The 27,470-nt window shown below is 32.6% G+C and overlaps 1 long non-coding RNA gene across 1 annotated transcript; it reads right to left on the bottom strand.

Annotated features, from left to right (window-relative positions):
- Positions 1-1,480: 1,480 nt before the first annotated feature.
- Positions 1,481-16,166, bottom strand: LOC122272604 (uncharacterized). Its single transcript, XR_006227162.2, has 4 exons — positions 15,974-16,166; positions 10,784-11,149; positions 7,910-8,007; positions 1,481-1,594 (listed from the first exon to the last, which is right to left on the bottom strand). It is a non-coding gene; the product is annotated as an uncharacterized lncRNA (long non-coding RNA).
- Between the last annotated feature and the right edge of the window lie 11,304 nt (positions 16,167-27,470).

Raw genomic sequence — 27,470 nt, 5'->3', positions numbered from 1 at the left:
AAATTTCTGAAGATGAGAAGCAAATTTCCTGCCCCCCCCCTCACTTTTATCTCAGAAGAAAATAAAGTTTTCAATTTGGAAAATAGATTCAAAGATGAAATTTTCTTTAGTTACCAATTTCTATTATTTTTTAGCACTTTGAAATTTCAAAAGGGGCGAAACACTATGTTCGCCCCCTCATTACTATTTCGGAAGAGTGAAAATTGGAAATAAAATATTTTTTCCGCTTTCACTTTACTTTTCCATAAGTCAAAAAACACATTAATCGCCCATAACAAAATGAAGTTTCCTACTTGATGTTTAACTTTAAAGCTGAGAAAGAATAGCTTTTTTTTTTCTTCTCTAAAATTACCTATTTTAATGGACTTCATCTTGGCGAATAACTAAATATCAGAAGAGGCAAAGCACATAAATGTTAGTGGAATATAAAGTTTTCTTATTTCAAAAATAGCTTCAAAATTGGAAATTTTTTTTTTTTAAATTTCCGATTTTACTTTATTTTTGTGAGTGTCTAAATTTCAGGAAGGGCGAAACGCATCGTTTGCCCCATCACTTAAATTTTAGAGGGGCCCTCTGCCTCCCTCTGGTTGGCACACCACTGGGTCTGACGCTAGATAGTAGAGGAAACAACTAAGTAAACCAGAAGTGCCATATACAGAAAGTGTTAACAATCAATTACATGCAGCTGTGGCCTTTCCCCTTCTCTGCAAAGCGTGTTTGTTCTTTTAAGAAAGGGAAATAATTTGCGAAAAGGTGTTTTACCGTTTCTTACCCTTTCCTTTATGTTATAGTAGGTACGTAATTACAAAAAAGAAAATTTTCAGCAACTCTATCTTAACACAATTTCTTTCCTACGTATATATAATTAGAGTACTGTATTTTGAAAAAACATGATGTGTTCTCTTCATGTGGGGCCCCTTTGACCGTCGGGGCCCCGGCGTAGTTACGGCCCTGCACCAAAGCATTGGAATAAACTTGAGCCATAAATGGATTCAGCCCAAGGACAGAATTTAAAAACCGAAGCTAATATCCTAATCTCTTTCTCCACCTCCACCAGAATCTTTCCTAAATTGCACAGTCCCATAGTGGTCAAAGGTTTCTACATTCGTTTAGCAACCGTGGGAAAATTTTATGTGGCATTCTAGTTTAACAGAGCTGTAATGGAGCAAATTTTGATGCAAGCAAAGTATCGCTAAGTTGATGATATATTTCAACTGTTTGACGATACATTTCCGTTTAAAGAAAGTGGGTATAACTAATGAAAATTTTAAGTAAGAAAATTAGTAAATAATTAAAATTAGTGAAGCTAAATAAATTATCAAAGAAAAAATTTCCAGTTTTTCTTTAAAATTCCCTGATTTTCCAGGTTTTAATCCAAATTTCCCTGATATTTCCAGGTTTTTTCCAGTATAAAAAAAATTCCCTGATAATTCCAGGTTATCAAGGTGGGGGGGCACCCTGATTTAAATAATTAATCAGCTGAAATTCAAATTACTTTTATTTAAAACAAAAATTTCATATTTTTTCTACAAACCAACTAAATTATTTTAAATATTGATTCCGTCTACCTGTTGAAACTTGGAAGTATATGAACCTAAAAGAAAAAAACATGAATTAGTAAGAAAGTCATGTTTACAATAGAAGTGGCAGGTTTTAAAATATTAGAAATTGTTTTTTTTTCTTCATAATTTAAATTAACTAGATGAAATTAATTTTCTTTTTCTGATAAATGGCATTCCACTTCAGCCATTTCTATTCAATCCTCGTAGCTAAAAAGCATGACAGGTACCACAGCCACAAAATAAAATACACTGAAGAAAGTACTGCCATTAACAACCTTTACAGAAATTCAAATATATAATTCCAATCTTATCATGAAATTTGAACGCATTTTATTTTCTTATACATCTGGTATCATTATGGTACTTGTAAGTTTGATAATTAGATTTTCTTTCTTTTTTTTCTTACAAATCTTTAAACTCAATAAACCTAGTCTATATTTTTTAACTTTTTGTCAGACTTCATGAAACTAATAGCTTTTTTGTAAATTTTTGACGTTGATTCTGCAAAGGACTTCTGTTATCGTCAATCACATCAGAGTTTCTTAAAAAATAGTTATTTTAATATTTTCTTAATCGATGTAATCAAGAATGAACAATCGTTTAATAAATTAATATTTTAAAGTTGTGTACCAATTTTTATGCATTTTTTACCCTCAATCGAATAAAACTAATTACAAGCTGATAAGGAGCATTTGTTTTAAAGTTGTGAGAAATTTTATGTGAGGAAAATGTCTAAGAGAGAACAATTTGAAATAATACTTTTAAAAAAAGTTGAGTAAAATATCTCCTATATAACTTATAATACCGAGCAGAATAAAACTAATAGTTAGTTGTTACAAACATTTGTTTAAATATAAAAACATATCCCATACTATGAAATTCAAAAAAATGCATTTAACTGTCAAACAATAAATGTCTTTATTTGCAATTGATTTTTATTCAATTCAGCATTAAATTTGCTTACGAAACAATACTGACTTATTTCTAAAAAATTTAAGATTTCCGAAATTCGATAATTTTTGAAGTACTGAACCATAAAAAGCTGCATAAAAATGCTTATAACCTTGAAACAAATTGTCATATAAAGTTGAAATCGGGTTTTATTTAATTCCGCTTAATATTCTAATAAGTAATAACAATCTGCTTATTAAATAATTAACATGGGTTAATTGCGAAAAAATAACATGTAGTGAAAAATAGCAGTATAGTGATCAAACATGAAAAAGTTAGCTAGTACAGTTACTAGTTTTCAATTATCAAATATCTAGCAAACTATTGTTATCAATAATTACATAAATTCTGTAGTTTATTAGGAGAGATTACTTTTTCTTTTAGGTATAAATTCAGAACTATTTCCTAGGGGAAGGATGAGCAGTAGCTTGCTAGCCACTTCTTCTTCGCTGCTGCACATGCGCTATTTACAGCCTAGGTCATCTCAGCAATATCAGGGAACTACTCGCGGATAAGCTTTGCAAATATATATATATATTTTACAAAAAGAAACTACGTGTTAATCAGATTTAAAATGCAGTGTTATTATACATATTTTCACTCATAAACAACAATATAAACTTTGCATACAGATATCCAAGCAAACCATCAGCATACAGCTGTAGTAGAATTTCAAAGCAAATTTACTATTTTAAAATCTTTCAATTTTGAATAATTTATTTATAAGAGAAATTATGAACATTTTATTCAATTAATCAGCTAGCATTCTGCTACGTTAAAACATATACATATAAGCAAAATAAAAAAAAAAAGTTATATTTGAATAAATAGCAAACAATAAAATATACTATGCCTAACCTGCTTTAACGATACACCAGCAATGTTACCCTAAACAGCGACGAAAAATATTCCGATTGTCCCCTCTTATTGCCAAGCCTACAATAATAGCCTCTAAGAATATCCTCCAATTTAAATTATTTAAGATCAGGACGCGTCTTTAAAACAAAAATAATAAAATTTAAATTTGAAAATTGAAGCATATTTAGTTAAAAGTGATAAAACTAAATTAATAAACGCTGAATAGAACAGTGAAAAGCACGCTTTTGCATAATACGAGGCCTGTCTAGGAAGTATCCGACTTTAATTTCCCCCACGCAAAGTACTGATTCTAAGGTGACGCCACAGTGTACTGTGTAAGGAGGAACATTAATGCACTTGTTTGACTTTTTTTACCACGTTCGCTGGTGGTCGCCAAGTAAGGTGCTGTTTGTAGTGTTTGTCGGATTTAGTTTTCTCGCAAGATGACTGAAGGAATTGAGCAAAGATACTGCATCAAATTTCGTCAAAAGCTTGGTGATTTTCAAAGCCAAACAATTCGTAAGATTCAGAGCAGGTGTTTGGGGAAGAAGCGATGGGTGTAACACAAATTAAGGAGTGGTTCAACAGATTCAAAGATGGCAGCACATCAGGGGAGAGTGAGCAGCGTTGTGGCAGGCCCCAAACTGNCCTCCGCGAAAAATTAAATTCCTCATAAAATATTTTAACTTGTGCAAAAAAAAATTTCAGCGGAAATTAGCGGGAAAAATGGAAAATTTTGAAAAAAAGCGGAAATCCGCGAATCCGCGGAAGAATCTCATCCCTGAGCTAATGTTGAGAGGTTTCGAAATTTGGTGATGGCAGATTGTCGTTTGACAGTATGGGAGATTGGAGTGAGCAAAGATTTTGCACATGTAATTTCGTGTGAAGATCTGAACACGAACCGGGCGGCTGCGAAATTCGTATCCAAGTCGTCGCAGGAAGAAAAAGACCTCCGTTTTGAGGTTGCACAGGACCTTCTGGACATCGCCAACAATGATCCTGGGTTTCTGAACACCGTGATAACTGGAGATGAGTCATGGGTGTACGGGTACGACCAAGAAACAAAAAGACAGTCGTCACAATGGAAGCATTCTGATTCTTCAAGGCCGAAGAAAGCGCGGTAGGTGCGAAGCAAAATCAAGGTGATGCCGACTGTTTTCTTTGATGTCCGTGGAATTGTGCATCATGAATACGCACTGGAAGAACAAACAGTGACAAAGGAGTACTATCAAGATGACGCAGTTCTGCGCAAAAGACCAGACATTTGGACGGCGAACAACTGGCACTTGCATTAATTATGACAACGCCCCTGCACATTCATCCCAATTGATCCACACTTTCTTAGCCAAACATGGAATTACAACCGTTCGCCAACCTCCCTACTCTCCAGACCTGGATCCTTGCGACTTCTGGTTGTTTCTAAAATTGAAGACACCTCTAATAGGATCTCATTTTGGGAGTAGAGAAGAGATAATGGGGAACGCGACAACGGAGCTGCATACCATTCCAAAAGAAGACTTCCAGAGGTGTTTCAGCAGTGGAAGGATCAGTGGGCTAAGTGTGTGCAAGCACAAGGGGCCTACTTTGAAGGGGATTAGGGTCCCAACTCCGTCAGGTATTCAAAAAATTTTTTCTGGGCAAAGGTCGGATACTTTTTAGACAGGCCTCGTGTGTGGCGAAAATCGACACGGTAACAAAAAAAAATCTCATTTTTGAAAAGGGAAAATTAAGCACTTTTTAAAAACACCCAATGAAAAACGCACCTTTAAAGGCTTTTAAATAAAGAAAATAAGCACTTTTTAAAAATGCTACGCACCATGATTACACACAATAGGAAACACACAATAACTATGCTTTTGAGTGACCTACATTACTATAGCTATACCAGTCTTAATTACAGGAAAAAGATAAAGAAATAAGGAACAGTTTAACATACTTCAAACAATGTTATAGTAAATGAAATAGCTTAGTATAGCTGAAATATCAGCCTCAAATATCCTATAGATAGTGCTTTGGTCACAACTTTTAAAAGACAAAAATAAAATTCTCTGCATTTTCCTAGTTAGTAAGAAAAAACTCAAAATTCTTGGAAATATCATCCTGATTTTTAAATTTCCTATACTTTCCAGGTTTTTCCTGGACTGTTACTTATGATAATTACTTAAGGATTTAGGCCGTGTTTAAGCTTGGAAAACTCTCTGTCATTAGACATGGATATCAGCCGATTAGACATGGATAAGGGCTGATGTCCACACGCCATTGACCGCAACCGGCCAGGGGGTCTACCTTTCTGCATGTATAATGTCTTGTGCCTACGTGTGGCTCGAAAGACTCCTTGGACGGGATCATTAAAGGGAGTGATTTTTAGGGAACATAGTAAATTAAAATGCTATTGATGCTCTAAAGCGCTGTGATTTCGTAAAAATTTATTATTTATTTTTTAAATTTTGTAATAAGAGTGTTTTGATTTTAAACTCCACATTATTTAAAATTAAATGTAATAGTCCTAAAATGATCAGTTTTCTTGTTGATTAAAAATTGTTCGCTATCTTGTTTGAGCATTAATAAGCCCTTATAGACGAACTAATGAACGAATACTAATATTCGTAATAGCTTAAAAATAATAAAAGTTATGTTTATCCATGAGTTTATCTCTTATTTAATGGTATTTTTTTTATATCCTGTTCTATTTTCTTTATAAGGATAGTAATCTTTGAATTATCATACGTTTTTTACCGTTACGTTTTGTATAAAAATAAAAGGAATGCAAAATATACTCGGGACAGTCGTTGTGGGCCAGGGAGTTTTGGCTCCAAAATTTATTGACCAATGGTATGTAAGTTTGTGCACAGGCTGCCTTTATTTCCCGCAGACAAATTAATAATTACTCTCTGTTAACTTATTTTGTCAATTCAGATTTATATATATATAAGAAATAATTATGTTCATTCAAGGTATGCAATTAAAATAATAAAAAGTAAATAATTGTTTAAAATTCGTAAGCAATATTAATAGTTGAATTTACATTATTGTTAAACAGCTTCATTAAGGAAAAATATGTTACCGATTTTGAGAGTGCGATCAGCATTGCGCACATATTACCTTTATTTTATCATTTTAGGCAAATTTTGTCACTTTTTTTTAAATAGTAAATGATTATACAAAAAATAACTATGTTTTCTCAACTTTTTAATTAAAATAATAAATAATAAATAGCTATTTAAAACTCTAAAGCAATATTAATTATTAAATTAACATTATCGTCAAATCGTTTCATTAACGAAAAATATATTACGATTCAAAGAGAGTGATCATCATTGCGCACGAACCTCCTTTATAGAAAAATATGGCAGTTACGCTATGTATAGTTGATTTTTTTCTATCATTTCAGCTTTTTTATTAACTTTTTTTTCAATAGGAAATGATTGTACAGAAAAGAAAAAAAACTATTGTCACTCAACATGTCAATTTAAAATAATAAATATTTAATAACTGTTTCAAATTCTTAGACAGTGTTAATAGTTAAATTCACATTATTTTTAAATCGCTTTACCAACGAAAAATATATTACGGTTCTGAAGCAGTCAGCATTACACACAAACCTCCTTTATGTTAGAGAAATATGGCAGTTACGCTATGTAAATTAAACTCATTTTATAATTTCAGCTATTTTTTGATACTCTTTTCTTCAATAATACATGGCTATATATATATATATAAAAAAAAACTATATTCACTTAAAGTCTTCAATTAAAATAATGATTAGTAATTAACTTTAAAACTCTTCAGTAATATTAATAGTTAAAGTTACATTATACAAAAAAAAAACTATCTATGCACTACCTTTTATGATATGATACAGTGATGTTTGCGATATAGTATGCGTATTGCGTAGTAAAAGAAAAGCAATGACATTGAAACAGGAAACATTTCTTAAAATTTCCACTTGACCCCTTAAGACTTGCCTCACTCCCCACACGTGACTGTCGCACGCTGACTAATGAGGGAAGTCTTTCCGAAATTTTTCCAACCTTGAACGAGGCCTTATTGTCAAAAACCTGCATTCTCTATGATGATCAGGAAAATAAAAGTGTTTATAAACTCATGTTTTAATTGTTGAAAAATTATTCCAACACTACATTATTTGATCTCATAAAAATATGTCAAAATAAACAAATTATACGATTTTTTATAATTTTCATCACTGTGTAAAAATGTCTCCAAATTATTCGATTTTTATAATTTTCATCACTGTATAAAAATGTCACCAAACTGAAGTTTTTTAAAAATTGAACTTAATAGTTTTTTAATATTTAAAATATTTGCCCATTTTAAAATATAGATATTACTTTTCAACAAGATTTTTTCAAGTACATAACTTAAAATTTAGACATTGTTTGTAAAAACCATTTGAGACACTTATTCAGTGGCTTTCTGTTATTTTACTTGGTGAAAAAGCTTAAAAACAATCTTAAATAAATAAGTATTATGACTTTTACAACAATATTTCAAAGCAAATGATTATTTAATTACCTTACGTATCCTCAATTTTGCTGCCTTCATCAATATTGTCACCAGATTTCGACAATAACTGCATAATATACTGGGTTGCATTTACTTCTTTCCACTCGGTGAGCTAGAAAATATCATTTTCAAAAATTAAAATATTTTTTTAAGTTTAATGCAATAAGTATTCAAAGAAATTCAGTTAGAATTAACTACGCTATAGCAGGGAGAGTAGCCAAATCTTTCAACAAAAAATAAGCACCTTTTAAGCCACATGATAGTGCAAAAATCCACTGAATCTAGCTCAGTTCATGCACATGCAGATCCACAAGTATTTCATCAAACATGTAAAATAATTGGTGCTTTCATACGTTACGGAACAACGGTATGCCAAAATACATTGTATTTGAATGATTTGAGAAAATGTTGAATAGAACGATGTGAAAACCATGCTTTTGCATAATACGCAGCGAAAATCAACACAGCAAAGAAAAAAAATTATAATTTTCGAAGAGAAAAAATTAAGTACTTTTTAAAAACACTCAATAAAAAAGCACCTTTAAGGGCTTTTAAAAAATGAAAATAAGCACCTTTAAGCACTTTTTAAAAACGCTACGCATCCTGGCTATAGTAAATCTCTATAAATTTTTTGAATAGAATGGTAAAAAAGGACATTTAAGTTGTTTCAGTAGGTTATCTTTTCAAAGGAGTGTATGAGTATTAAAGATAAGATGGGCTAAGCAAATGAATAGACATCTATTTCCAGTTTGAGATCCATGTGCAATTTGCCACATGTTTTTAACCATACAAATAATTACCCTTAATTCGAATAGTTTCCAAGCAAAACGGTTTTGCCTACATATACTCCATAGTATAAAGTATCAAAATATGCAATTAAAGAAACAATTTTTTTGAAATTTTTAAACCAAAAAATTCCTATTCTGTTTTTATTAAATGTTCTAGATTTAAAATAAGTTCTTTTTTTTGTTTCAACTGAATGGACACTCAAAAATATGAACTATTTTTAAAATGGCATAAATTTCATTTTTATTTTACACAAATAACATGAAATTTATGTAATATATTTCGTTTTAGAACAAGAATTTCAGAATATTCTTCTTGACAAAATTATAATAAGACATAAACGGAGGTAATTGTGAGCAAAACTCAAAAATCCTGAAAACTTCTCCAATAAAATCATTAATTACGTATTTCAAAAAATTAATTTCTTTATAAATTTAAATCATCGATATTTTCAAAACATGAAATTCTAAATGAATTATATGCAGCATAATTTAAATGAATAATTATGCATAAGTTTACTTTTAGCTCTAATCATATTTATTATTCTACCAGAAAAAATATTTACAAATGAAAGAGATGCCAAGTATAAATTAGAGTTCTAATATTTCTAAATAAAACATAAAAACTTTTTTATACATAAATGTGATCAATAATTGAACAATAATTCAATTATTGATAATTATTGAATAATAGTGATCAATAATTCTTGAAACGTTTGGACCTTGGAATTCTGGAAACTTCCGGATCGCGTTTACCGAAAAATCCAGAAATCTGGATTTTTTCCAGAGCACAATCATGTCTGCATAAAATAACATTTCCTTTAGGAAACAATTTGAGTATTCAAGGAAATTATNCAATCATGTCTGCATAAAATAACATTTCCTTTAGGAAACAATTTGAGTATTCGAGGAAAGTATCGTTTAAAAAAAAAAAAAAGCGATTGATCAAAATATGTATGGTTTTTAGTTGAGCATCAGTAGTTTTATAAAAACCAATTTCACTATTTCTCTTCTCTGCCTTTTTCCTCCATGATAACACGTTGAAAAAAATAAGTGCATTTTAATAAACATATTTAAATATGAATTTATGCATATTTATTTTTCAAGGGCCTCTTAGATATTTTTCTGGGGACGAAGTTAAAATAAAAAGTTACAATAGTACGCAAAATTCCACATTCGAGAAAAAAAATACATTAGACAAATTTCTTATTTGCAAAAAGATTTTTTTACTGGAAAAATATATAAATCGAATGAAAGTTAAGCCCGTACAGTCTACAGGTTAAAGTAGCCTAGTATAAGTTAAAGTAGCCTAGAACGGAAGATATACATGACAACACAATATGAGATATAGTGAGAGAAAAAAAATTATCCTTCAGGGCCTTGTGATAACAGAAGAAGCAGATTTTTTCCCTAAACTATTATTTTATGAAGTTGTACACATGCTTATAACTAAAATTATCATTCCCTTACTTCAATAAAAAATTGAAAATATAATAATTTCTGTATTTTTTAATATTGCATATGACAGCTATATTTTTTTTAATACCTTCCCTAGTATCTTACTAAAAAAAGAAAAAAAAAATAGAAGTTTTTGACTAAATTTACTTTTTTTACTGTTACTTCCTGAAAATAGTTTATTTGTAGAAAGTCACCTAAACACTAAACCAAACAATTAATCAATGAACCCTTGATAAAGCCTGCACATGGAAAAGATTTTCTTTTTTTTTAAATTCTTAGGTTTGAAGATTAGAACTCTGGATAAAACCTGTACATTGAAAAATTAAAAAAAAAAAACATTCTTAAAAAACTGTGAAACAATCACTTTTTTGCATCCTTTCTTTAAATTTAGAAAATATACATATGAGGAATGATGAAGCAAGTTCGAAGATTAGAACTCTGGATAAAGAATGCGCATTGAAAAGATTTTTAAAAAAAGTTCTTAAAAACTGTGAAACAATCACTTTTTGTCCATCTTTTCTTTAAATGCAGGAAATATACATATGAGGAACGATCAAGCAGGTTCGAAGATTAGAGACCCTTTACAAAGCCTGCACATTGAAAAGATTTTTTTTTAAAAATTATTAAAAACTGTGAAGCAATTACTTTTTTGCATATTTTCTTTAAATTTAGAAAATATACATATGAGGAATGATAAAATAGATTCGAAGATTGAAGTGGATCATCACAAGTTATCTCATCAGATGTAGTGGATCATCACAAGTTATCTCATCAGATGTAGTGGATCATCACAAGTTATCTCATCAGATGTAGTGGATCATCACAAGTTATCTCATCAGATGTAGTGGATCATCACAAGTTATCTCATCAGATATAGTGGATCATCACAAGTTATCTTATCAGATGTAGTGGATCATCACAAGTTATCTCATCAGATGTACTAGTAGTGGATCATTACAAGTTATCTTAGAAAGTAATTCAAAACAAATGATTCCTCTTCAGCATTAACACCTGAAAATAAAACAAGAATTGAGAAAATACAAAAGTTTGAAATGGATTATAAAAATAAAACAATATATTAAATATCAGTGGGATGTTTTATAAATGCTTAAAAATTAATCAGGGAAATATAATGCCTAAAAATTAATAAGGGTATATTAATGAATTTTTTAAGTGATTTTAAAATTATTTTTAAAATGCACCTTTAAATATTCATTTCTTTCCCCTGCATAATTTTCAATTTAAACTACAGGAAAATGCTTTCAAATTGTTTATCAATCAATCATTTCTTTTTAAATTTACTTTTTTTGGAAAAAAAAAAATATAAGCTTAGAGATTAATTTTCATCATGTCTTTAATTATTTTTTATTAACTAAAATTTTTTATCTTGTTTTGACAGTGTGTGAGAACTACTTTGTGAAATATATACATAAAATAGTATAAGAGGGTAATTTAAAAATTGTTGAGGATCAAATTCAGTTATTACACAATATTAAAATTTGATAAATTTTTACATGGTCTTAAGTGAGTGCCCTTTCATAATTCAAATTGCCCTTTTTTGTGAGTGGAAGCACCCTGCATTTTCTTATTCCTAGGGCGAACTCTGGCTTCAATTTGGATGCAGTATAATTTGCTTAACTCTACAGAATTTCATCAAAAAGCAAGAAAACTATAACAGTTTTTGGTTTATTTGAAATATTAATGAGAGTGTAAAAATAAATATCGATTGTAGTGATTTAAGGTATTTTTACTATCTATAGCAGACATGTATTTTTATTAAATCTAGTTAAAGAAATTGCATTGTTTTCCATGAAAAAACTGTCATATGAAGGTAGAAATCTGGGTGAAAACTCATCAATATATTAAATATGATCACTAGGTTGTGCCTATATGCTATTTTTGTAATTTTTTTTAAAATTGTATATGCCTGTTAAGTTGTAATCCCCCCCCCTATCATTTGTCTCCTTAAACAACAAAATTTAAAAGAAATTTTGCTTTCAGTGTTAGGTAGGTACTATATTTAGCTATCACTAGAGCAGCACAATGGGCTATTGGCGACAGTCTGGGAAACATCACTGAGGATAATCCAAAGACACGTCATTGCAATTTTGATCCTCTGCAGAGGGGATGGACCCTCGTCTTCAGTAGCCCGACAACATGGGAGCGAAGTCGAGCACTTTCCGGCAGAACAGTTGAACAAGGACCGATACCGAGCACCCTCGGTCCCTATGCAGGCTGATCAAACAGGTTACCCGCCCACTTACTAGCTGCAGCCAGTGATGCTTGAGGCATTCAACTGGGAGCCATGTCTATACGATCAGTTAACTGCAGAACGCTTTCAGTGTTAAAATTACTATGTAGGGCTGCAATCATGCAAGTAAATTATTTTTTAACTATTTCATTATAAAATATAGATAAATATAAAACATTAGATACTTACTAAAACTAACAAAGAAGTAAAAAAATTATCCCAATCATACAATACTTAGATAAGCCTAACCATGTACCCACTTTACCCCAGAGAAAACAATTCATAATAAATAGAATTTTAAAATTTATTTTCACATTTTATGTCATTAGATGTCCTTTTACCAGTGAACTAAAATTAATAATTTTTGCCAGATTTTAATATTAGAAGAAAGTTCATTAACAACTTAAACTCACAAACTGTATAAGTTGGTCATAAACAGTTAACAGTAAATTTTTTCGATTAATCATAAATTGTTTCTAAAACTGAAATAAAACTGCTTGTCGTAATCCCAGCAAATGACTCTAAAAATATTATACATATTTTCTCAATTTAAAAAGAGAAAACAGTTTTCTTTAACATATACACATTTTATCCCATGTACCCAACCTGACACCATTTTTTTTCTCAAAAAGGATAGAAATGTCAGGTAATTTTTTTCAATTCTTCCTGACCTCACAAGGAATGGTTTTACTAGTGTTTCCTTAGCAACAGTTAACCTCAGGCTTTTATTCATGAGGAATTCTAGTGAAAGCTGACAGTAAAATTCCAATGACTACGCAATGTCTGATTTCCTATGTTATTGAGAAAATAAAATAATGTCTTTAATTTTATAATCAACATTTCAGTTGAAACTATAATGCGAATTATACTGCTTTTGTCCAAAAGAACTTTATGCAGTTTTACTGAGAAATTTGTTTTTTAAATATTAATAATTAATTAATATATAATTATTAATTAAGAATGACATGGTTTACTTAAGATAGTATATTATAAACTAACTCAGAAAATTTAAAATAGGGTGTCCTCTTATTTCGTTATTTTCTTACAAAAAACAGGAAAAATGATTTTAAAGTTATCTTTTCAAGTAATTAGAAATCGAGATAGGAACAATAGAAAATGGAAGATTTTATGTGCAATGAAAGTTCCAAGGTACAGTGTTGAAGTATCAGCAGCTTACAACTCAACTCTACAATAGTTGTATATTTTGATTAGATATGTTGTAATTCGAATTTTCATTAGGCTTCCAAAATTATTGTAAATATCGTAATTAAAGCGTTTTCCTTTTATAAAATTCCATAGTATTTATTTCGAATCTTTTAACAAGTGGCGTCCGTGACAGGACTATGGAAAATTTGAAATGTGAGAGAACGCAACTTCGGCGATTATTTACAAGATCCTTGAAAGAAATGGAAGCCGTCTTAAAGACAGAAAAGGTAACTAAAAATGATTTGATATCTGTTTTCAATATTTTACAAGATAGAGCCGAAAGGTTATTTATAATAGACGAAAAAAATATAAGTAATTTGGCTAGAAATAGAAAATTTGGATGAAACCGAATTGTCCAACGAAACAGATTTAACAGAAAATTACCGCTAACCGCTGAGTTTCTATGAAAGCCAAAGTAGATTTGAATTTGGCGAAAATTGAAAAAAAAAAAACGAGGAAATTCTTGAAGCATTAAATGAAACAAAACGAAATTTTCGTCTCCCTAAATTGGAATTGAAACGTTTCGACGGCAATACTAAAAATTGGCCTGGATTCTGTGGACAATCTAACAAAATTCATGAAGATAATAGCATTGATTCAGACGATAGGTTTCAATATCTTCTGAAAGCAACAGAAATCGGCACTTCGGCGAGAGATTTAGTCGAAAACTTTCCGCCATCTGGTACCAATTATTTTAAAGCGGTTGAGCAATTGAAATCTCGTTTCGCCAAAGATGAATTATTAATCCAAATTTATCTTCGGGAACTGTTAAATCTTGTTTTAACCCAAGCAAAAAGTGGTGAAAATTTTACATTGCGTGTTCTTTATGACAAATTAGAAACTCAACTACGAGCTTTGGAGACTTCAGGAGTAACGTCTGAAAAATACGAAGCTATGTAATATTCATTAGTTGAGTCTGCCTTGCCACAAGATTTCATCAAGGAGTGGGAACGAATGCGTAGTAGAGTTGACGATAAGGACGATTCAACTATTTTAAGCAGCTTCTTAGGATTTCTTTGATCGAAAGTTGAAAGTGAAGAGAGGCTACAACTTGCATGATCAGGTTTTGGAAGAAATCAAGAATTACCTATGTTCACCATGAAAGACAAAATTCCTACTGCATCTTGCATTGTAGCAAGTGAAAAGAAAAGGCTTGATAAAAATGTCAAGCAACATTTATTTTGTAATAAATCCTCTCATAGTTCAATGGAATGCTTTATGGTTATCGACATGCCGCTAGAGGAGAGGAAGGAAGATTTACGGAAGAAACAAGTGTTTCCTCTGTTTTAAACCAGGTCACCACTCAAAGTTTTGTAAAGCCTATATCAAATGCCTTTTTTGCAAAAAAAGACATCATAATTTTATGTGTTCCAAAATATGAATTGGCCAAAATACGACAAGAGGACAGAGATAAGCCTCCAGAATCAGAAGCGAAGGTTCTCTTATCGCCGAAGAATTCCTCAACCTTACTGTTAACTGTATTAGTGAAAATTGTTAATAATGAGAGGTTTGGAATTGCACGTGGATTGTTAGATACTGGAGCACAGAGACTTTTTATAAGAGATATTGCAAATAAACTAGGATTAATACCAGTAGATCAAGAAGTATTGAGTCATGGACTTTTCGGGAGAAGTGAAACTAAACAAGAATCACACCATGTGTATAACATTACATTGCAAAGTTTATGTTCAGATTTCAAGAGAAAACATTTCCGTTCTAGATGAAGAAAAAATTTGTGGTCATATTCCACGCGTACAAAATTCTAATATATATCCTATATTGAAAAGGAAAGGTATTAGTTTAAGTGATACGGGCAAAGATGTATACCGGAAATAGGCTTACTAATAGCAGCAGATTACATTGGCGCATAATTGATAGGAAAAACTGAGCCAATTGACAAGAACTTAGCAGCTATTGAAACAAAATTTGGATGGACACTCCAAGGTAAACAAAGAAACTGCTCAAATTCTTTGAAAAGTATTACTTATGCTACCAATTTAGATTTAACAGAACTATGGAGCTTTGATACCATCGGTATAAAAGATCCTGTAGAAGTCAAATCAAGACAACTCACTGATGAAGAAACTATTGAGTTTTTTCGCACACCACGAATTATTGTCCAAACCAAATAGCACCTAATACAACAATCTAACCACTAATAACTTAGTTCATACAAAAATTTTATTAGTTATATAACTTCCTGATTTCAGAGCTTGAAGCAGAAGTATATGCCATGAGAGGATATTGCTTATCCCTCATAAATTACGAATCAAAGTAAAAAAAATAAATATTTCGTTCGCAGGCACGAAAATCTATTTAAAGATATTAATACAAATTAAGTAAGACAATGTGAAAGTCAAATATAACAGTGAAATTACCGACGAAGTTAAATAAGAAGTATCGTTCCATTACGCACGCGAAGAAAATAATAAAAATCCTCCCTGCTAAAAGTTACATGTTTAAAACACAATAAACCAAGTTATATTTGTTTTATTAATAAGAACGACATGCTTCCTGGTAATTATTTCTGCTTCTCCGAATATTCGTGACAATGAAAGCTATTTTGTGTTCCCGATTGCAACGCTCGAATGCGCCATCTGGGGAAAGGAACGGTTCCATACCTTGACTCTTGGCGAACAAAAAACAAGGGNGGTTTTGGAGGTGCAATATATTTCGTCCCTTTTCGAACCTATCCTTACTGAAGGTTAGAATTGAAATGAAAAGGCCTCTTTAGGTATTCTTTGGCCAAGCCTTGACTCTTCCCCTTCCCTCTCCTCCTCTTTTCAGTTGTATAGAAATGTACTACGATATTTTCCCCTTTCGTAATATTTTTCATGATTGCGGTAATGATATCAGCACTGCGCACCGCCCGTCTTTACTTCCCTGACCAGCTGGCACCCATTGATCTGAAGCTAGGTGGGCCTCAAGCCGCCACCGAGAATCGAACCCCAGTTCTTCACAATCTGAGCTTCTTCTCTGAGCAGTCGTGGCTTATCCTCTCTTTATATTAGCCAATAATTTTTAAACTTCGTCAAATATATTGTAATCAAGTACTACAATTCGACGCCAAGCAATTAAATTAAAGACGAATTAAAAGTCACACTAATGAGGCATGATAGGGTCCTATTGTGAGCCATATGCAAATCCGAGGAAAAATACGAATGAGTATGAATGCGCGAGTATGATTAAAAAAAGATCAATTATTACATTACTATCTTTTTCTCTTTATTTCAGAATAAAATATCTTGTTTTTTCTTCATTTTTTACAATATGATATTTTAATATAATATTTTAAATTATCGATCTCGTGCGGGCACTTTGAAAACTTTAAGTATTCTTGTGTTCTCTGTATCTTTAGGGAGTCCCAAGGTTAATGGGACAAACTTCAAAGGGAGGTAGGGAACACGACAAGGATTCAGAATTGCATGGCAACCCCTGGTCAGAAACGTCATGAGAATATAGTATGGCACGTACAAAAAAAACAAAGAAACTGAGATCATTTGATATATTTCTTGGTCAAAGATGTATTGTGGTAGATGATATGTGAAAATGTCACAAAAGACGTTCAAAATTTCCACCATTGCTAGCGATGCATGCGTTACATTGTTGGGCCAAAGATTGGTGGACTCGCTCAAATACTCCCATATTTTGGAAAATATGGTCCGAATCGTTCGTTCAGGAGAGCTGTCCAAAGTTTTACCCCTTAATATTAATTTTAGTTTTTGCGTATTTCGCCATATCTTGAAAACTTTTTAAGTGAATTGAAATTTTCTTCTCACACATTTATAAAATTCGCGTATTCAAAGATAATTCAATGTTAAAATATAACTGTTAGTAAATATTTATTTTATTTTAAATATCTATACTGATTTCGCTCAAATTGTGTATTTTGCCCTTTACATTTGTTACGCATATTTACGACACCATCCACCTCCTCGTGCTGTTGCTACTCAGTCTCGATCACACACAACGTTAGCCTGCATACACTCGACTGCTACAGGCAACACAGGAGTAGCCACGTCAGCGAATTTAATACAGCTCTCACGATCAGCAAAGAGTACCGTGATCTCAATACATCTCTCCCGGCTTCTCACGAAAGAGTAATGAATCAACTAGTGACATCCCATTCATCGAATTCTATCACAGATAAAATTCTGGTTGAGGAGTACTGTAGTGTATCTACCACTACAAAAATAGTATTCCAATTCCTTAGTATATCAGACATGTTAACTCGATTCTATGTGTGGGTACCTTTTCGTAGATAAATACTCACGTTGTCGATAACTACTATCCCCACAGCCTGAATACTTCCTACAGGTTCTAACCAAGAACAAAATTTCGCCAAAAAACTGTTACGCTCCCACTCATTGCTGCGTATTCACCAAAAAAGGCAATTTTTTTGCTACAAGTACAGCTTCTGGAAAATAAGTAATTTGTATTTTTAAACTGTCCCATGCACTGCGACAGTAAATTCCTTTTAAAAATCTTTTTCTTTTCGAGCATTCTCACCGAATTGAGATTGCTATACTTAAACAAAAGAGCAATCTGCATGGTTTTGTAACATAAACATCGCCAATGTTCTTTCTACTAAAACAAAACAGAATAAAATCTTCGTCATACCTAAAAAATTTTTGTGGAAAATGCTTAGAAATATTTATTATATTATATTTTATTTCGCAAATCATATTCTAATATATAAAATATTATATAATTGTTTGATGATGATATTATTTTTTTAAAAGTAAAAGTAAATCTTTATACAATAAATTTATGCTGTTTAAGAACTGCAGAGTTTTAAAATTAATAAGATCGAATATTTCACTTTTTTATGGCGATATTTGATTTAAAAAATAAATATATTCACATTTTCTTAATGTTGCCAAAATGTCCCTAATAGTCATTCTAGTGTTAGCATAGTTTGAAATACTTTGAAAACGCTTTTAAAAGTAAAATCGCTCAAGAAAGTTTCCTTTTAATTTTTTACTCAGAATAGTTTTAACTTAAATCGCTACCTACTTTTTTTTTAATAATAAAACATGATTGAAAATAACTATAAAAATTTAACTCTTTTTTATTACTTTTTGATTTTTAGGATTTATCGGCCATATTAAGTTTTTTAACATAATCTGTTTTGTATGTAATTTTACAAAAGCAAATTTTGCTTTACACGTGTTTTATTTTACTTTATAATCGTCGCCGTATTTTGCTTAATAATCGCCGTGTAATTTCCCTTCGTGGAGGACTTTATTGATGGAACTGACCTACATTTGCGTTACATGGAGTAGAAAACTACTAAAACCTCGTACGCTAAGCCTGATGCACTCTAACCCAAGATCCGTCTACCACTGAGGATATTTTACGTGTGAGCGGTGCAAGCTGGATGCGAAATTCGTATCGACCAGCCATCGCTGGGATTCGAACCTGGTGAAGCGTATCTACCACTACAAAAATACAATTCCAATTCACTAGTATATAAGACATGTTAACTGTATTCTATGTTGGGGCACCTTTTCATAGATGAAGGTTGACATTGTCGAAAACCACTCTCCCCACATTGGTGACTTTCGAACCTGATGTGAACATGGCTACCTTGACCGAAACTCCTACTTCGATATGAACACGCCTATCTTGACAGTAACGCCCACTTCTATCTGGAAACGTCTACTTCGATGGATGGTCCACATTGAACAGTTGACTTGCTACTTGTGACTCCGACATTATCCACCTCCTCGCACTGTTGCTACTCAGTCTCGTCTCGATCGTACACAACGTCAGTCTGCATACTCTCGACTGCTAAAGGCAACACAGGCGCGACAACGACCGTGATCTTAATACAGCTCTCACAATCAGCAAAAGTACGGTGATCTTAATACAGCTGTCCCGGCTTCTCACAAAACAGCAATGAATCAACTAGTGGTATCCGTGCATCGAATTCTATCACAGATATAATTCTGGTGGTGGAGTACTGAAGCGTATCTACCACTCCAAAAATACAATTCCAGTTCACTAGTATATAAGATATGTTAACTCTATTCTACGTTGGGGCACCTTTTTCATAGATGATGGTTGACATAGTCGAAAACCACTCTCCTCACACTGGTTTACCTCATTGGAAGACGAACGCTCAATCCCCTGAGCCACCTCTTCCCTCAATCATCCCCTGCTTGAATTTTCGAAATTATGTTAGCACTCTTGCCATAATATAAACTGAAAGACAATTCCTGTAAAACATAATAATTTTCTCCATAATAATTAATATAATCATTGCACGTGTTAGATTAAGCTTTTTTATTAAAATAATAGATATTTAAGCAAATGAGTAGCAGAGAAATTTGAATTATTGAAAATTATGCTGACAACTGTCTCTCAGTAAATTCTGCTACCGAAGCATTTGCGTGCATTAAACGGTTAAATTCTTCAACTTAAATTTAATGAAGTATGTATATTAAAACTTTGATTACGAATTCTTCAACAATACCCTTATTTTTCATCAAAAACAATTAAGTACCCGAAAGTTTCATACGATAATTGCAACAATACTTCAATTTTTAGAAACGTTAAGTTAACTGTGCAATTAATTATATTGTAACAATGGTTTCATTTAAGTCATTGTTGATAAAATAAAGTTTAATTTTTAAGATTAGATCTAAAAGTTATTCGAACAATTATTAGCTCATTCTCTTTTGAATGTCATTTGTGAATGTTGTGTTATTCACTGTGGCTTATAAAATGCCTAAAAAAAGCTATTTATATCGCGATGCTCTTTTAAACCATTGGTTTAAAGAGCGGTAGAGGTATCCTCGATTACCACGTAAGTGTCAATAACGTACTTATATTTTTATTTAAATGTGTTGGCATGATACTATTTTGCATTATTATATTGTATGTTTTGACATGATGATACATAAGTTTTTGTGAATAATAATTGCTAGGAATTCAAACTCGTGAAGTATTATTGTCTTGATGATATTTTTAATTTGTTTCATTAATATTATAATATATTTCGAAATAGGCAAGACAAGAAAATTGTGCAATGAATTTTCGAAATTATGTTAGCACTCTTGTCATAATATAAACTGAAAGACAATTCCTGTAAAACATAATAATTTTATCCATAATAATTAATATAATCATTTAATTTTTTTATGACTTATTGCCTTTTTGATGAATTAAAATATTAGATTATAACGAAGTATTTTAAGAAGTTAATCTCATAAATATATATATATATATATATATATTTCTCNATAGTAGGGTCTCTCTCAATAGGGATATGCTGTGATGAAAACACAAACTTTTGGCAAATATGATAACGAAATTGGCCTTCAAATGAATAAAAGTAAAGCAAAAATAATGAGAATAAGTGCGAAATCTAACAGAAGCATAGGGATCAACTCCGAAGAGATAGAAGCGATTGATTCTTTTGTTTATCTCGGAGCTACTGCTAATAAACAGGGTGGAAGTAACGATGATATTTCCCAGAGAATCAGAAAAGCTAGATTCTGTTTTAGAGGTCTGTACAATTTTTGGAGAACCTCAAATATAAAATTAAAAACGAAAATAAGTTTCGATAAGGCAACCGTGCGTTCCATTCTTCTGTATGGTGCCGAGTCCCCGGAAATCAGAAAAAGAAAAACGTGAAACTTTTCAAAATAGATACTTACAAATATAATAGTAAAAATCATCTGGCCCCATAGTATAACAAACAAAGACCTTTTAACAAAAGCTAATATCCCTTCTGTTAATGGAGAAATTTTAAAACGAAGATAGAGATGGCTCGGCCATCTACTAAGAACAGATAGAAACAATCCTGCAAATGTAGCTCAAGGGAGCCTAGCAGAAGGAGAAAAAAAAGGGAGACCAAGACTGACAGGGCAAAGATGCTTTAAGAAAGATCTTAGTTGAGCAGGATTAACTGGATGAGAAGAAGCGCATTGCCTGGCCAAAGATAGGAGTGTGAGGAGAAAGAGACTTATTCGAGACACGAAGAGGATAAGTAAATACTAAATTTAGAACACTCTGTGGTGACCACTTCGAAAACAAGACAGAACATCACATCTTTTCCTCCATTTTTAAAATTAAAATTACGATCACTCTGGGGGATCTAAAAAGGTCATTACATCCACCAACTTACAACCATCAGCCTTTTGCCGCTGAGTCATCTCTTAATTTTAACTTTTATCCTGTATACATTTAATACAATAATAGCTGTCCTAATGAGATTGTCCTATGCGAGGCTAATCTCCAACCATTGTTTATGAGATGGACTTCTAGCACCGCAAAATATTACAGCAAGCTATACAGCTATGGAGACCAACATCGTACTTCTACCTACTTGATGAATTGGACAGATGTCCAGGGATTAAAAAGAGACAGTCCCTTTTGCTGGGAGGGTAAATTGAATCTGCTGTTCCCTGACATAGAACACTGCTCGATAGAACCAAATATAGACCCACTGAAAGACCTTCCGAGGGTTTTCTTTCACGAGGAACTTTTAGCCTCCAGTAGTAAGAAAAATCAGCATCCAGCACTTCTTAGACAGTTGGCACTGGAGACAATCCACAACACTCCAAATGAAGCAGTACAAATTTTCACGGATGGAAGTAAATTTGATAATGGCAACACTGGTAGTGGTGTTGTCATAAAAAACCAAGATGACGTTACAAAAATTAAAAGGCGTAACCCAAACCATTGTTCAGTTATCAGATCAGAACTAATCGCCATAAACGCGGCTCTAGAACACATGATTTCCATTGAGATTACAGAGAATATCTGGATTTTCACGGATAGTAAGAGCTCAGTTCAATACCTGAGTAATTGACAAATCATCAGTGACAGAATTGGCCTAAATATCATCAACAATTTGATGACTTACTCTTATCACAATGATATACATCTTCAGTGGATCCCCTCCCACGTGAACCTTCACTTTAATGATCTGGCCGACGAACTGGCCAAGGAGGTCTCCAATGATCCCATAGATAGTAGTGGCCTTCTAACATACAATGAAATCTATGTAAAAGTAAAGGCCGACAATAATAGGACTTGGAGGATTCCACCTAGTCGTGAATGGTATCAACAAAATAGTCCTGGGGCTGCCCTGGAGCTAAAAGGTGATAGGAAACTACAGACAGCTATCACAAGACTAATCATTGGTCATACCCGCGGACTAACATTTGTTCAGGGTCAAAAGACGTTCCCTGTATGCCTAAAATGTAGTGCTCACCAGGCTTCACCAGATTTGCTATCCTGTATGGGACTGGAGAAAAATTTTATTTTGGATGATCCGCAGATGGTGTTTGATTTTCTGTCGGTGAACGGTCTCCTGGACTTGGTCTAGCCTTGTTCTGGGCCAAGAGGAATAAGTACCACCACCATACATTTAATATTTTACATATTATTGTTGAGGAAAAACTTTAATCGCATTCTCCGATCCACTGATCTCTGAATTTCATTATAATAACAATTATGCAACTCTGTTTTATCTTACATTTAATCTTACTACTCTACTTTAGACGATTTTAATGTCATTTAGTCATCATTGTTGTTTTGACTGATTTTTCTTCTTAAGTTTTCATCGCCTATTGCCAATTTTAACTACTACTTTTATTCTACAGAATTTTTTAATTTGACTTTACTCAAATTTTAAAATTCTTGAATTGATTTTACGCAACTATCTGCATGTTTTACACATTTTACTGTCCAATTCTACTCCGTGTAATAATTGCTTTCCAGGGTCTAGAACCATATGTTTATACGGGCTTGAATTTCAATATTTTGTTATTCACTGTATCTTAATTGTCTATTTTATCAGGGTCTTTTAACTCCACTGTGTTCCACGATCTAGAACCATATGTTTATACGGGCTTGAATTTCAATATTTTGTTATTCTCTGTATCTTAATTGTCTATTTTATCAGGGTCTTTTAACTCCACTGTGTTCCAGGATGTAGAACCAAATGTTTATACGGGCTTGAATTTCAATATTTTGTTATTCTCTGTATCTTAATTGTCTATTTTATCAGGGTCTTTTAACTCCACTGTGTTCCAGGATCTAGAACCATATGTTTATACGGGCTTGAATTTAAATATTTTGTTATTCACCGTATCTTAATTGTCTATTTTATCAGGGTCTTTTAACTCCACTGTGTTTTATAAGGGTCCTATGATTTGTAATTGCTCTAGTTTTGTGCCAATCTTTTGCGGATCCAATTTGTTGCCATCCACTCATATTCTTTTGTTTTTAAATAAATGCCACGGAGGGGCTTTGCTGGGCCGCTCGACTGATGCGTGTGCTGGTATAAACCAGCCTCTCCTCTCCAGAGGAGGAGAGCTTTCGTGGCGAAGAGTACTTTCCCGAATACCCCATCAGTCTCGACCACATCGATTACCCTACCCAGCTAACCCCCCACACAGGTCAAGTAGATAATATATGGTCTCATTATGCCACGATGGAAAAACAAATGGACAAATAGCTCCAAGGGACTTCAAATTCTTCAAACTTTCAAATTCTTCACAGACCCAAACGTCACGAGACTGCAGGCCAATTTTTATTTAAATCAATTCCCAACTGGCCATGGTGTGCTTGGAAGTTACCAAAATTGGTTCTTCAGGAAAACACCGAATTGCAGTTACTGTGGGGAATTACAAGACAGCAAACATTTACTCTGCTACTGCCCTGAATTCCAGACACACCGTGGCATTGAATTTCATACAAATACAACGGAACATCAAAATTTTTCCAACTTGATCTGCAGAACTACTATGAAGAAAATCACTAAAGTGACCCTAGAGGACATGCTTGATAACACATAACAACACACATAAATTCTGAACTTTTGTTATAAACAGTGTTATAAATACCGTTAACTTATGATATTTTATGACTTTCTACATGTTTTATTTAAGGTTTTAACTTTCTACCTACTTTAATGTTATTTTCAATGTGATTTTAAACGTTTTACCCTTATTAATTTTATATCCTGCCATTAGGATCGGTCGATCTATTTTAAATATCCTCAATGTTCTAAAAATAGTCATATAGGGTTTTTCCTAACTTTTAAATTAATTCTTGTTCCGGGTTTTATTACTGTGAACTTTTTTCACTTTTAAACTTTCAACTGCTCTTGTTCAGGGTTTTAATGTAGGGGAGTTTTTAAACTTTTTTTCAATTTTAATTTTAAACTATCATCTGTTTTAATATTAGAATCGTTTCATTTAATTACTGAGCCAAAGTTTCAACAGATGAAATTGAATATCAAAAACTGATTGTTAACTCTTATAGTGAAAAGAAATATGGGTACTAAAATTTAGATCTATTTTATTATTGGACTATTAAGGGTTCTTAGATCTTAAAACGTAGCCTACGGACTTTAAGGTAATTTATCTGTATTTTGTTTAAACAAGTTATGTAAATGCTAGAAGCATATAAATGATGACCCCGAAATGTAATGTTTCAAATGATTTAAACAAATGCCAAGGGGGGGGGGGGCTTCGCCGTGTCCCTCGGCCGGTGCTTGTGCCGGTTAAATTTTGCGTTTCCTTCTCTGAGGGGAGATCTGTCGCGGCGACGAGTCGAAATTTTACCCGCATACCCATATCGGGGGGGGGGATTAACTAAATACTTTCCCGAATACCCAACAATTGAGAGGGGTGGGGGTATTTTCGATCTTCCCACCAATGATAAAGAGTTGAAAGATCAGATTTTTCAACGATTGAAAACACTATCATAATTTCGGATAAATATTCTACTTTATAATTTAGTAAACCCAAAATTGGAGTGCACTCCTTTCCCAGATGGCAAAATAAGGTTTATTTTCACTCAGCAAAAACCTTTTAATGTAAACCTAAAAAGGTTTGTTATGCGGTTCTGTTCTACTCTACTAAAAAGGTTCTGTTCTATTCTACGCTCATTACCCTAATCCAAAACCTTGGAAAACAACCTTCTACATAAAAACCTTAAATCACGGTTGACTTAGGGCAGGGATGGCGAACCAATGGCACGCGATACAATATTTTGGGCACGCCACCCATCGCAAAGTTCACTATGAAGCATATTAACAATTAAATTAAAATTTTTAAAAAAAAGTATTGACAAAAAAATTAACAATTAATGCCAAAAAAAAATTAATAACCATAAAAAACAAGCTAACAATAAATAACTAGCAAAAAAAAAATTAACAGTCCTGCTTAAACTAACATGCAATCTAATATAAGTTATTTGTCATCAGAAGTCACACTGATCATACTTTTAAGTTGAATTATGCGTATGACTGAGACATTGCAAAATGTTATTCGTCTCCAAAATATATAGAGTTTTGAGTTGACAGTATTCAGTATTATTACTTTTCCAATAATCACGAAGTCAAAATTATTTGATGGCACGTCTATGACCCCATTAAACAATTTTTTAGAAAAAATGGCACGTTGGTGCAAAAAGGTTCGCCACCCCTGACATAGGGTATACCAGCGAGAAAAAATCCTTTCATAAAGCTAGTCTCAAGATTAAAATAATCTTAAGTCTAGGTAGTTTTTAGGTTTCTATTCACAAAGTCTTATATGCACAGCTAAGATCCACCTTGTCATGAAATTTTAATGGACAATACAATTTGATCCTTGCAAATGGAGCCTATCGCCAGTATGACGTCAGCTAAAACGTCATTACGGACCTCCCTGCAAAAAATGACCAATAGAAATCAATTAAAAAAAATGTATTGATCTGTACGGGGAAATGGAACACTGATATCAGTAGAGTAGATCAGTACAATGGACTGGTCATCAGTGCCGTTCCTGGCGGGTATGCAGCGAATGCCCCGCACGCAGGCGCCCAATTTAAAAGGCGCCAAATTCAACTACTCGAAGTATAAGCATATTATATAGGGGCGCACAAAATTATTCTTGCACGCAGGCGTTCGCCACCCCAGGAACGGTACTGCTGGTCATGATATATTGATATCAGTAGAGTAGATCAATTCACTGTATTGGTCTAAATCAGTAGAATGGACTGATATCAGTAGAATGAACTGGTCTGTACGGGGAAATGGAACATTGATATCAGTAGAATGGACTGATCTGTACCGGGAAATGGAACACTGATATCAGTAGAATGGACTGATCTGTACGGGGAAATGGAACATTGATATCAGTCGAATTTACTGGTCTGTACAAGGAAATGAGGCACTGATATCAGAAAAATGGACTGATCTGTACGGGGAAATGGAACACTGATATCAGTAGAATGGACTGATCTGTACGGGGAAATGGAACACTGATATTAGTAGAATGGACTGGTCTCTACGGGGAAATGGAACATTGATATCAGTCGAATTTACTGGTCTGTACAAGGAAATGAGGCACTGATATCAGAAAAATGGCCTGGTCTAAGTTAGAGAAAACAATATTAATGTAAGCATATTAGATAGGTTTAAACAGGAAAATGCAACATTGTTTATCTTTTTTAATGCTTTTTAAAAACAGCTTTGAAAAATAATTTCTAATCCTTTTAGGATGAAAGTTTTGAAACCACAATATTTTTGCTTTATTGAAAAAAGGTTTTTAGTGCAAACATTTTCGTAACAATAAAAGAAAAAATCCGCCAAAAGGTTACACGCTTTCTGGGTTTGCAACATCAACTAAGGGTATGATGGCAGTAGATGCTTCACAAATATTTGAGTGATAATCTTTTTGATAAAGGTAATTAAAAGCTCTCTTTTATTTGAATATCTATCCTCCAAAAGTTATGTTATTTCAAAGTTAGCATTCGAAATTAGAAATTGATCGCATTACTCTTCATGAGCGCAACTCGCTTTAAGGTATTGTAATTTCATAGAAATTGAACTGCTAATTATTACACTGGCTACAAACATATCTTTAAACA

Source organism: Parasteatoda tepidariorum, chromosome 10 (genome assembly GCF_043381705.1).
Source record: "Parasteatoda tepidariorum isolate YZ-2023 chromosome 10, CAS_Ptep_4.0, whole genome shotgun sequence".
NCBI lineage: Eukaryota > Metazoa > Arthropoda > Arachnida > Araneae > Theridiidae > Parasteatoda > Parasteatoda tepidariorum.
Note: the sequence above shows the minus strand (reverse complement) of the source record. Positions and strands in the feature narration are given on the sequence as shown.